This window comes from Nelusetta ayraudi, unplaced genomic scaffold (assembly GCF_046127955.1).
Source record: "Nelusetta ayraudi isolate G7.1 ecotype Tasmania unplaced genomic scaffold, CSIRO-AGI_Nayr_v1 ptg000097l, whole genome shotgun sequence".
Classification (NCBI taxonomy): Eukaryota; Metazoa; Chordata; class Actinopteri; order Tetraodontiformes; family Monacanthidae; genus Nelusetta; species Nelusetta ayraudi.
Genome location: NW_027466147.1, coordinates 2,425,001 through 2,433,535, shown reverse-complemented (window position 1 = coordinate 2,433,535; position 8,535 = coordinate 2,425,001). Strand labels below are relative to the sequence as shown.

At 49.9% G+C, this 8,535-nt stretch overlaps 1 protein-coding gene across 3 annotated transcripts in view; it reads right to left on the bottom strand.

Annotated features, from left to right (window-relative positions):
• Positions 1 to 864: 864 nt before the first annotated feature.
• The window catches only part of arhgef37 (Rho guanine nucleotide exchange factor (GEF) 37), a 53,574-nt gene continuing 45,903 nt past the window's right edge, over positions 865 to 8,535 (bottom strand). For all 3 annotated transcript variants that reach the window (XM_076048081.1, XM_076048082.1, XM_076048083.1), the window contains one exon: positions 865 to 875. The gene's annotated coding sequence lies outside the window, so the exon portion shown is untranslated. The remainder of the gene's footprint in view (positions 876 to 8,535) is intronic.

The following is an 8,535-nucleotide window of genomic DNA, read 5'->3' as shown; positions in this document are numbered from 1 at the left end:
CAGGAGGAGTTTCTGAGGCGAAGGAGGGCAGATTTTAATGAACGATTTAATGTGTGACCCTTAGGACAAGGTAAAGTCCAGGATCAGAGCCTTCGGGAGAAGGGGAGCTGGAGAAGCCACCCACATGGAGACGAAGATCTCCAACCTTCCGAAGCATCCTGAGAAACAATGGTCCACTGAGCCTCTGGACCACTGAACCTCTGGACCACTGAGCCTCTGGACCACTGAGCCTCTGGACCACTGGTCCACTAGTCTACTGAGCCTCTGGACCAGTGGTCCACAGTCTCTCCACCTTTGGGCCACTGGTCCACTGAACCTCTGGACCAGTGGTCCACTAGTGTACTAAGCCTGCGTACCTCTGGACCACTGGACCTCTGGACCACTGGTCCACTAGTCCACTAGTCTACTGAGCCTCTGGACCAGTGGTCCACTAGTGTACAAAGCCTCCGACCTCTGGTCTACTGAGCCTCTGGACCACTGGTCCACAGTCTCTCCACCTTTGGGCCACTGGTCCACTGAACCTCTGGACCAGTGGTCCACTAGTGTACTAAGCCTCCGTACCTCTGGTCCACTGAGCCTCTGGACCACTGGTCCACTAGACTGATTTCATATAAACAGAAACAGGTGCAACAAGCGATGTCTCATTTTGTCCTACCGCCACATTATATGGAGATTTGTGACCCCTGTGGTGGAAGTCTGCAGTTGCATGGTGAGGAACGTACTGAGTGTGACCCCCATCCTTCAGCCCATTCCAGCTGAGTTGCCATCCCAAAGTTGCTTTGAGGACATTAATCTGAAAATTGCTTCACTTTTCACAGTCGTTCATCTTTAACAACACTGTTTTAACTCTGACGACAGCAAGAAAAAAAATCTCCCTCCCAAAAAAATCCCACAACTTCATTTATAATTCACAGGCAGAGGCAGAGAGCTCGGTCTGGGCTGGTGGGACGTCTTTGATTTGATGTCAGCGCACTTTACAAACGGACCGCCGGGCGTTTCAGCCCCGCCTCCTGTGTGTAAACCCCAACGTATCTCCAAATACGATCGAAAGCGTGTGTGCATGCACACACCCCCAGAGAGAGAGAGAGGGAGAGAGAGAGGGATAAAGAGAGAGACGGAGAGATAGCATCAGAGCGGTTGGGGATAATTCCTGGATTTTCATAAGGTTGATTCTGATTTCTGACATTCAAAGGGAGAGAAGGAGGGAGGAGGGAGTGAGGGAGGGAGGGAGGGAGAGGAGAGGAGAGGAGTGTGTTGGCGGGTCAAACATTCAGAGTCACACAGAGAAGGAGAAAGTGTGTGGAACACAAACGCCGGCGTCTGATTGGCTGAGAGCGGCTCCTGTATCTGAGTGGAAGGAAGGAAGGAAGGAGAGCGACGGTGGGGGGGAAGAGAGAGAGAGAGAGCGAGAGAGAGAGAGAGAGAGAGAGTTGACACTGGCAGCCAACACGTGCTGCTCCGTCACATGACTCAGTGCTCTCTCTCTCTCTCTCTCTCTCCCTCCCTCCCAGTCGCTCGTCACGCTCGCTCGCCCTCCCCTCCACCTCCTCCCTCCTCCTCCCCCTCCCCTCTCGCTCCTCTCCATCCCCCTCCTCCTCTGGAGTGTCTGCTCCCTCTCCTCCGCTCCCTCGTTTTGTGGCTGATTTAATGGAGCTCATTTGCATTCTTTGGAACGCCGCTTCGCCGGGGACGCTGCGAAGGAGCGAAAACAGCAAATATAAATCAAAGAAAGAGAAATACATCCATGAGCGTCTTGCAGAAAAATACGCCAGCGGATCACACGCCCCCCCCACACTTACACAAATTTGCCATTTTTTCTTCAGTGCTCTTTACTTTCTTAATTTAATTTCCATTCATCCATCCACAACTCCATCTATGCAGTCATGCATCCATCCATCCATGCACCAACCCATCATCCCTCCCTCCATCCCAACTTCTGTCATTCATCCATCCATCCAGTCATGCACCATCCTTCCGTCTATCCTTCCACCCATCATCCATCCATCCCTCAACCGTCCCTCCCTCCATACCTCCACCCATTTATTCATTCACACGGCCATCCATCTGTCCATCCCTCCCTCCTTCCATCACTTGTCCATCCATCATCCATCCACCTCTCCCTCTATCCATCTTTCCATCCATACATCCCTCATCCATCCATCCACTTCTCCCTCTATCCATCCATTCATCCGTCCCTACCTCCATCCATCCACACCTCGCTCCATCTCTCCATCCATCCATCCACCCCTCCCTTTATCCATCCATCCCTACATCCATCCATCCATCCATCAGTCCATCCACCCATCAGTCCATCCATCCACACCTCGCTCCATCCATCCATCCATCCCTCCCCTCTCATCGTTCAGACTCTCCTCTGTTCCTGGCAGCCTTGTGTCCAGCTCCTCCTCTTCCTCCTCGTCCTCTTCCTCCTCGTCCTCTTCCTCGTCCTCTGCTCTCAGCAGCCTCTACAGGACAGGCATGCAAATCAGGCTGTACACTAAGATGGATGGAGCGCCGGAGGGACTGTGTGACTGTTTCCTCCCAGTTGCGCAGCAAAGATAAAAAAAAAAACCCCGGCGGCCGGAGACTTCCGACGTCAAGGTGGTGACGACGGTTTTAAAGCGGATCCTCCAGGAAGTAGCGCCGGGCAGGAGGTGGAGCTCTGCTGCTGGACTTCAGAGGAACCAAAGCCACAGAGCAGAAAAGACGCACCGGGGTTCAACGTTTCCGCACTGACGACTCGGCAAGGAAAAAAAACTGTTTGACCCCTGAAGCGTCAACTGTGGCATTCTGACATCCAGGAACTCACCTGGAATTCACTGAACTTCTCCCAAAAACAGTTGTTAACGTGTGTTCTTACTTTGACCTTTGACCTTTGTCTCAGGGCCAGGATTCCGCTCTGTTTGCAGAGCATATTTGAGTTCAGATTAATGGACAGCACGCCCGTCATCAGTGTGTGTGTTTAATGTAAAACAAACCACATTTGACCGTCTGGATGGTTTTTATCTCATCCAGGTTTGGTCTCTGACAATATGAAAAGGGAAAGAATGTGCAAACATTGACCCTGAATTCCTCACGTGCACGCGTGTGCGTGTGTCTGTGTGTCTTGTGTGTACATACATGCCTCTGGTGTGTGTCCAGTGAAGTGTAAGTGTGTGAGTCTGACTCAAAGCAGCGTGTGTGTACTCTGCGTTGGATGTGTCACATTCTTGTCACTGATGTTTTCAAAGGGCCCGGGTGTCTGTTCAGGCCACCTTCTGCTCTTCAGCCTCCGCGGTGGACGGACGGACGGACACACTCACACACATGTAAGAGCACACACGTGCGGTCGAAGAGAACTCCTTTTCAAGAGCGCAGGGCAGGTTAAAAATGAAAATAAACTGAAATTTATACCAAATCTTGTCAAACAAGAGAAAATGTGTTTTTTTTTTAACATTTATATTGTGTATGTATTATAGTATGTATGTATTGTAGTATTTGAGTACCATACTTGACACACATCACACTAGGTCGTAAACATAAAGCTCCTCCCACTTGTTGCGGTTGCAGCTACTGAAGCTTGTTTTTGTCTGACTTGTCGTCACGACGGGGGGAACAGTTGTGCGTTTGTATTTGTGCGGGTGGGTGTGGTCCGTGCAGGTAAAGAAGCCCCCTTCCAACGGCAGGCTTAACCTCCTTTTGTGCGCGCGGCGTGCATAATTCACAGGCCCCTGCTGCTCAGGTAGCGTCAGCGTCAGCTTCCTGGGTGTCAGCTGACAAGGAGGTGCCTGGCAGCTGCCGCGAGCACAAATTCTAAACCGCTCGTTGGCTCCTGACGGCCGTGGGCACAGATGGCACGGTCTTGCCCCCCTCGAGATTTACCGTAACCCGATTCTCAGCTCCCCACCAACTCGTCACAATACAAAACGCCCATTCAGTAATCAATCCATCAATCAAAGATTTACCACGACGTAGCTGTTCATACGACTGTAGTGAAGGAGGAAGGCTGCGGCCGACCCCTTGCTGAGTTCAGAAAGCAAGGTGTTCATTTTTGCATTGCACAGTGACTCATTAGCTGCGTTTGCATGACAGTTTTTCGCAAAATAAAAGCGTCACTTGTAAAAAAAAAAAAATTCCACAAAGTACCATCGCAATTTGCAGTTGTTTCCATTGAATGGTGTGAATCGCGTAAGCCGTAATTCTCCTAATATCTCATCCCTCAAAATAAAAGCACCGTCGCCGCTTGTCTGGGCTCCGTCAGTTCGTTTGCGGCGCACAAATGAACTCTGCTTGTTTTGGGGAAACATGCCGCTGGAACGTCTGTGTGCGACAGCCTCCGGTTGTTGGGTCGGCCAGCGTGCGGCAACCCACAGCGGGGTGGAACATCCTCAACCAATCAACTCTGCCCTGAGTTGTCCTGTTTTTCTGCTTAGTGCGACTCTGGGTCGGTGACGCGTGTCGCTGCCTCGGAGAGTCGCAGCTGCGGGAAACAATAACGGCGAATCGGCGACGCCGCAAAGTCAGCGAAGCAGCTGGTTGTGAGGAAAAACCCGACAACACCAAAGCCAGCAAGGAAGGTCCAGGAATAGAACCTGACTCATGGGAGTTAGCGCCGTGCACGTGCACGTCCACGCGCACGCGCACGCACGGTGAAGCGTAGACGCGTGCGTGCACGTGCGTGCGTGAGTGAGTGCGCGCTAACATGTCAGACTTGTGGGGTCAGAGAGTGGTGGGATAAATATAAACATTGATTAAATGGATTTTAATTAATTGATGAGATAATTAATTCATTAATCAGTCACCCATGACACACACACACACACACACACACACACACACACACACACACACACACACACAGGAAACAGTGTCCAGATTACAGTCAGATTATGTTGTCTGCAGCTGCTCCGCCACCAATCACCATCATCCTTCGGAGTCATTTGAAATTTTCACCCGTGTCAAAAGTTTAGCAGAACACTCACAATGTAAACACTTCAAAATAAAAGCCCCCTGTACTCCCCACTCCAATGTTATTCATATTATCTCTCAACCTCTTCTTTTCTTTCTGTCCCAGAGGTTCCCCCCTTCTCCGCAATATCACGTGACTCTCTCTCTCTCTCTCCCTCTCTCTCTCTCCCTGCCGGCACTATTTCCTTCACCCTCCTCTCCCTCTCTCTCCTTTAGCTTTATTTTGGTCGAGAGATAATCCCTGCATCACGTGGAGAAGGAGAGAGACCGAGATAGAGAGAGAGAGAGAGAGAGAGAGAGAGAGAGAGAGAGAGAGAGAGAGAGAGCGTTTTTGAAAGAAATATTACTGGATTCATCACACACACACACACACACACACACACACACACACACACACACACACAATGACAAAGGAAAAAGCAGGGGTATTGAGAGTATTTATATAGAAGTGATGCCCTTGAAGCAAAAGGATGAGAAGTGTGTGTGTGCGTGCGTGTGTGCGTGTGTGTGTGTGTGTGTGTGTGTGTGTGTGTCTCCAGAACCTCTGCCAGCCAAACACAACCAGCTGTTGTTGGACAGTCACCAGAACTGGGATTAATCTACCGGATGGAGGGTCCCAGCCGCCCCCCGCACACACACACACACCTTCGCCTCCATCATCATCTGGGACTCTGCTGAGCTGCAGTTCCTCCTGCTGAACTTCAAAGGCAGCCTATAAACAGTCACGGTGGTTCCACCTTAATAGAAATTGTGATTGGTGTGACGCAGCAGCAGCAGCAGCAGCCGGTGGGGTCAGCCATGAGCAGCCTTCCCTTCATTGGAAGAGGAGTGCATCCAATCAAATTCCAAACTGTTGACACTTGGCCTGGACCCGACCAGGCCGACCAAATTCACAAGGCCTATAAATTCCGATTGAATGAGATTTATTTGCTTTACTCGAGATTTAGGATTCATATTCCTCTGTGGTCAAACTCACATCAGTACACAGCAACACAGCAGACCTGCTGGAGAGCAAAATATCCAATGGTGTGTGTGTGTGTGTGTGTGTGTGTGTGTGTGTGTGTGTGGTTAGCGTCTCTTTCTGCTCTTCTCTTCATTTGAACTGCCTTCTCTTTCGCTCTCTCCCTCCCAGTCCTTCTTTTCTTTCTCTCTCTAACCCAGTTTTTGCTGTTTTGTTCCCCTCTCAGCATCTCCTGCTTGTTCCCACGCATGTGTGTGTGTGTGTGTGTTTGGTTGTGCGTGCGTATTTGCCAGTTCGACTGAGTGACTGACTGAGTGAGTGAGTGCGTGAGTGGCTGCGCTGTCAGCTCGCAGCGTTTCAGACAAATTTGCAGAGGTTATTTGAGGATTTCCCCTTTCTGTCCACCCTCCTCTGACAGTGTGTGTGTGTGTGTGTGTGTGTGTGTGTGTGTGTTTGTGTGTGGGCTCTGAAGTAATTATGGGAGATTTCTCCCTCACCACTGGAGTGAGCGAAGGGCAGGTGCCTGAGGAATAGTCTCCCTTCCTCTCTCTCTCTTTGGCCCCGCCCACCTCCTCCTTTCACTCCGCCTTTCCTCTCACTCTCTCCGCTGCCTCTATTGGTCCGTGATGTCCCCTCATTATGGCTTTGAGTTCAGGTCATTAGATCACTTTGCTCTGCCTGTAAGTGCCGCACGCACACACACACACACACATGCACACACACACACACACACACACACACACACACACACACACACACACACACACACACACACAGTGCGACTGCTCCTTTAGCTGTCCTAAACTGCAGCATTGATGCTAATCGGAGGTGGTAAACAGTTAGAGCGCCACCTAATGGCCTGATCCTTGCCACCGCTTCCTGCTGAACTTCTCTGAGGGCTGCGGGCAAAGTTTGAGGTTGTTGCTGCAGTGATGAGCGCAGCAGGTGTAGGGGAGGGGGCGGGGGAGGGGGAGGAGAGGGGACGGGGGGAGTGTGGGGGAGGCAGCGCCTCATCCATCAACTGCCGACTAAAATCGCCAGTTTCACAACTCTGAGGTTGTAATCAGCGTCTCCTGGACTCACAGTGTCAGCTGGTCATCGCCCGCCGTCAATGACGCCCACGTGAGTTCACTGAGGTGTGGGGAAAAGTCACAGGAGAAAACTTCTATATACGAACTTATCTTATAGATCATATATTCATACTGTATATGAATAATGATACGTATATATATATATATATATATATATATATATATATATGTATATATATATATATATATATATATATATATATATATATACATATATATATATATATATATAATGTAAGTAGCAAAGCGCTAAAATAAAATCAGATTTGACAGCTGCGATCATTTTGAGAATTTTTTTCATATTTACCGACTAAACTGTTGGATTCTAGACGCAAACTTCTAGGAAAATTCCACCCCCCCTCCCCCCTCCCCCCTCACCCAGTGACCCTCCACATCTTTGACAGAAAGGCCCCATTTAGTAATTTATTGCCTCTGTGATTAAACTGGCTTTGCCCCCCCCCCCCCCCCCGTTTTTCCTTATTTAGGTTATCAGTGGCCCGTCATTGTCTTATCAAGCACACTGCTGAGCTGGCACCGCCGCTATCGGAGCAGGACGTTATAAACGGCTCAGACTTTGTATTGGCAGAACCGAAAAAATAAAAGATCGCTCTGAAGGTCCAATAGCAGCAAGAAATCGCTGCTCGCCGCTGGTTTGAACTTGACCGTGCGTGTGTGTGCGCGTGTGTGTTTGTGTGTGTGTGTGCGCGCGCGCGCGTGCAAAAATTGGCAGCGGAAAGACACCAACATTCAGGGATTAGGACCGTGGCATTGTTGCATCAGGTTATGTCACTTAGAATACACAGATTACCAGCTGCCTTCACTGCGGCCGCTGTGTCGCAACAGAATCCCCACGAAAATGTCGCGATAAGCCGGCGAATCGCTTCAGCGCGGTTATCTAGAGCAACGGTTTTATGGCGCGGTGGGACTCTGGAACAGCCGGCTGTTAGCGTGAGCGGGTGCACCAACACTTTGACGGTGTTCTAACACTGAAAAACACAGCAGGAGCTGCGTTTCCGTTCCCCCTTAGAATTAAGCAAAATCTAAATATTGCAATAAAAAACCTGGTGGTGGAAAGGTTTTGACGCGCTCGCGAGGAGGTTTTTCAGACGTATCAATATACTGTAGAGGTATATTGCAAAAGTGTCATGGCAACACTGAGGGTAATATAAGCCGTATTAATTTAGGGCGGACTGAATATGATGTCACCGATGTCTTCAGCGTGAAATGCACGGCACGCCACCGATGTTACAAACACCTCCAGAGGTTTTTTTTTCCTTGCAGGATGTTGAAGGCTGAGAAGTCATATTTCATCCTGCCGAGCCGAGCGCCAGCAGGTTGAACCCCCCCCCCCACAGCCCAGGGACCTCACACTGCAGCAAAAGTGTTGTTTTTTTTAAAAAAACAGCCGACACAGAAATCACCAGCGGTGGAATCAAAACGATGAAACAACGAAAGAACGTTGAAGAAAAAAAAGCACTTTTTGGAACGAGCCGAGTGGAATCGCGCTGCCGTTTCTCACCCACATCCAGCCGGTGT